General features: G+C 34.2%; 1 long non-coding RNA gene across 1 annotated transcript; it reads left to right on the top strand.

Moving 5' to 3' along the window:
- The first annotated feature begins 2,335 nt into the window (after positions 1-2,335).
- On the top strand, positions 2,336-4,343 carry LOC149540504 (uncharacterized). Its single transcript, XR_016356020.1, has 3 exons — positions 2,336-2,601; positions 3,873-4,026; positions 4,120-4,343. It is a non-coding gene; the product is annotated as an uncharacterized LOC149540504 (long non-coding RNA).
- Positions 4,344-4,715: the final 372 nt, after the last annotated feature.

Here is a 4,715-nt window from a genome sequence, read left to right as displayed (position 1 = left end):
GATCACTATTTTGATGGATACAGTTTTGACATAGAGGGTCTTCTGAGATATCAGGGTCATATGTATATTCCCAACCATGCAGGGTTGAGGAAAATTGTGATGGAGGAAATGCATAATACTCCTTATTCGAGTCACCCATGAGTGACTAAGATGGTTGTAGATATGAGGCCACTTTATTTTTGGCCAGGATTAAAGCGTGATGTGACCGCTTTTGTTGCCCAGTGTTTAAAATGCCAGTGAGTTAAGGCTGAGCATATTCATCTAGCTGGATTGTTGTATCCTCATGATATACCAGAGTACAAATGACAAGTGATTTCTATGGATTTTATACAAGGTTTTCCTATGACTAGGCAGAGGCATGATGTTATATTAGTTGTGGTCGATAAGTTGACCAAGGTTGCACATTTTATACCAGGGAGTTTGAAGGATGGATCATTGGCATTGGCCAAGAAGTTTGTGCAAGAGGTATTCAGGCTACATGGTGTACATGAGACTATCATCTCTGATAGGGACACGAGAATGACGTCAAGGTTTGGATGACATTGAATGCTTCATTGGGAACTCAGTTAAATTTTAGCACTACTTGTCATCCACAGACTGATGGTCAGATTGAGAGGGTGAATCAGGTTGTAGAAGATTTACTTCATATGTATTTCATGGATCATCAGTATAAGTGGGAAGAATACCTACCTTTGGTTGAGTTTGCATATAATAATTCTTATCATGCATCTTTGGGAATGGCTCCTTTTGAGGCACTTTATGGGCATAAATGTCATACACCTATTAGTTGGGATAGAGTGGAGGATCGAATTGTGATTGGTACTGAGATGCTCAGGGAGATGGAAGAACAAATGGTTATGATTCGAGCTCGCCTGAAGGAAGCCGTAGGCAGGTAAAAGAGCTATGCAGATAGGAAACGTACTTTTAGACAATTTCAAGTTGGGGACAAGATTTTACTACGTGTGCATCCACATAAGAGTTCAATCTCTTTTGGCAAGTCTTCTAAGCTTGCGCTGAGATATGTTGGACCTTTTGATGTTTTGGAAGTCATAAGTCCTGTGGCTTGTCGACTTGCTCTACCACCAGCTCTGGGTCGTATCCATAATGTTTTTCATGTTTCTTTGTTGAAGCCTTATCATCCTGATGCTTCTCATATTCTTGATTGGCGTGCCTTGCAGGTTCAAGATCTAGGGGTGGTGCAGGTGTTATCTACCCGCCTCATGGATGAGCGCACTATCTGAGTGCATGATAGAGACATCTTGTAGTATAAGGTCCAATGGGACCAGTTCTCTATTGACAGTGCTACGTGGGAGGATGCTGATGTTATGCATCAGTCCTTTCCACATCTTTTTACTTAGATTAGTACTTGTGTTGCTATTGTAGTTCTTTTATGTTATGTTGAACATTAGATATTATGGACATCGGGTCAATGTCTCTTCCTAGTGGGGAGGGATGTCATGACTCAAATTTCAACATGCTTTTTAGATAAACTTAATTGTGTGATTGACCTTTTGACTAAGACTATATGACTCGACTTGAGTCAAATACTTTATAGACTTTGATTATAAATTTTATCGTATATGTTATTAGATGGTAATGTTAATTATTTTGTGATTTTGATAAGTCGTTATATGTTGAGCTTATGAGATATCGACATGATAGTTAAAATTGTGATTTCATGTATATGTTTATATCTGATGATGAATGCTTTTTTTTAAAAAAAGAACTTGTATTTAAGATATTATTTATTAATTATGATGATGATATTTCTGACGCATTGGTTTATGTCGAGTTTGTGAGTGTGCAGATACTAAAGGTGGAAAGGTGGTTGAGGTAGACGAGTTTAGCTCCTTGGCAGGGTTGGTTCGGAATTTGAATGGTGTAGTTGCACACACACACTAAGTTATTTTTATTTGAATATAAATCATTTTATTGATTTGTATTTTATCAAGATGGATTAAAACGTTTTAATTTTATATATATAGAGAAAGACTAATGAATGAAATTAGTAGCTTTTGTTTATTTTGTTTTGAAATGTAATAAGTTAGATTATTATTTTATTTTTATTTTTTTTAAATACATGATCTAATTTGTTTTTTGAAGCTTTCTTTTTAAAATAAGGAATTACATCTTCAATTTGAAAACGTAGAAGTTAGTTGGAAACTAAAGTAGTAATTAATAAGTTTTATAATTTGATAAACATGAACGTGAGTGAAATGAACAAAACTGCGAGTAATTAAACTAATATTAGCCAAGTGGAGATCAAAATCCAAAATTTGTGGAAATAAAAACTTAAGTGACTAGTAGCAATTTCAGTAATTAGTGATGACGATAGTTAGCGTGGGAGAGGAAGAGAGAACTATTAAAAAGAGGATAGAGAAGCAGGAGGGGTTTCCTTCTAATATCCGTAGATCATCAGAGGATATAGCCGGCTGAATTGGAAGGAGACCACTTGGGGTTTGGTAAAAGGAGAGAAGGAAATCAAAATTTGGCTACTGATTTGAAAGCAAGGAGAGGGAGAGTGATTTAGGAGACCTGTTGTTTGCCAAGCAGATAGGAGATTCATCTACCTCAACAGAAGTACCGACAACAGATCACCAGGTTCCCATTTGCATGATAAATGAAATTCATTTATGTTTGATAGATAAAGTTCATAATAAATTGTTATTTCATCTTGTTGATAGAGAAATGTTTTGTTTTATATTACTTTAATATTCATGTCTAAAAGAAGTTGTTAAAAATCTGTAACTTAAATTGGCTGTGTGATTGAATCAGCGTGCATTTTCAATCTTTGATTATTAAAAATTTGTACTTTAAACTGGCTGTGTGATTGAACAAGCGTGCATATTCAGCCTTTGATTGTTAAAAATTTGTACTTTAAACTAGATGGTGATTGAACCAGTGTGTATATTCAGCCATTGATTATTAAAAAAAAATCTATATTTTAAACTGGCTCTGTATTGATCCAGCATGTATATTCTGCCATTGTCTATTCTTTCTCTCAAATAGGTGTTATAAGTGTAGTATTCTCAAGTGTCGGAAATGGTAATTCTTAAATAAATAAATAAACATTAAATCAAATGAAAACTAGAGTCCACTACAAAATTGATATCACTAACTTCAACAATAGTTGAATTATGTATATAAAATGAAATTAGCCTGTATCACAGTAATAAGATAAAGGAAATTGGGAAGTGAGAAAATTCAGATTTCATCCCAAAAAAAAAACAAAACTTTAGATAAGTTGCATGATGTCTTAGATTTACCTCAAAATAAACCAAACCTCTGTTTTGACTTAACTAGAAATGGCCCAGCTATTTTGATAAGTGAAATTAAGCTTGATTGTGAGTATCTGAGGTTGACCATTAACAATATTATGGTGTGAAGTTTTTATGGCTGAGTTATAAGTGGTTAATGTTTCCTTTATAAAATTTTTTAAAGAGCAATACTTAAGATTCTTAAATTAACCCATGTGAAGGTGGAGCTTGTTTCTTTTTTTAAAAGAAAAATATTATACATTAATGTTACTTTATTGAGTGAATTTTGTTCTTAAGCGATAAATTGTGTTTTGCTGGGTGGGGTGCTGAATGTGGAATCAAAGAGGAGGGTAATTATTGGAAACTTGTGATAGTGTTCCTTTTATATTGCCTACCAGTCCTTTACACTAAATTGGTTCATGATGCTTGGCCAAGCTCAGTAAAACTCTTATGCATATGATTGAAATGCATTTGGTTATTTTTTTTACATTATTTTCCCTCTTCCACATCCTTGTGTATGTTTCTACTAGACATATGTGTAAGTAGATTAGGCACAAAATCTCCACGAGATCCTTCTGATCCAATTGTGCTGAATTGCTAACCTTCTCATGCCAGGATCAAGTAGTTCTCCTTAACTGAAGAACTTCAGGGAGTTAACCACTCCATGGTTGGACGGTTAAAGCGCCTGGACCACTCTTCTGTCTCATGATAGCGGATGGACATTGTTCCAATGGCTCGGAGATGAGATTTCATGCAGATGGACACTAAGGTTCGATGGCATGTTATTTTATGTGATTCATATTATATATATATGCTTTATATCATATGATGAAATGAAGATACATTCATGTTTGACGTGCAGGTCGACATAGTTTTGGCAAAAGATGTTATGTTCATATGATTCATTTTCGAGCATTTATACCTTGTTTTGTATATGGTATCGATATGTGGTCAACTTTTTGTATGATGGAGTATATTAGAAAGAAAGATGATTTGTAATAATGATTGTCTTTCTAGTTATTTTTGACTATTTGTCGATATGTATTGATTTTTCTATCTTAAATAGATATTGTATATTTATGTGAATCGACTTTTGACTTTTCAAGTTTTTTTGTTTTTCCGCATCTTCGAAATTGTTTGCATATCTGGCAATTGTTGTGGTTTTCAGCCATTACAAAAAATCACACGGATAACTTGAATCGGCTAAGCATGAAATATATTACTACCTGCAACTGATCAAACTCATTACTTTTTCTGACGCATAATTTAGTTCTGATATATCTTTATTTGGAGGCCCATCTGGTCTGTCTTTCATTGCATTTAGAAAAGCTATTGTTTGGAGAGGATATTCCTGGCCTGGATGAGAATTAGAAGAGTAGTGCTCATATATTTCTTTCACAGACCAGTAATTAGGGTTCAGAGACTTATATGGCATTGACTTATTCTTCATTACTAGAT

Source organism: Cupressus sempervirens, chromosome 9 (genome assembly GCF_028749045.1).
Source record: "Cupressus sempervirens isolate cs-2001-9-10 chromosome 9, ASM2874904v1, whole genome shotgun sequence".
NCBI classification, from domain to species: domain Eukaryota; kingdom Viridiplantae; phylum Streptophyta; class Pinopsida; order Cupressales; family Cupressaceae; genus Cupressus; species Cupressus sempervirens.
This window is presented reverse-complemented; position numbering and strand designations above follow the sequence as displayed.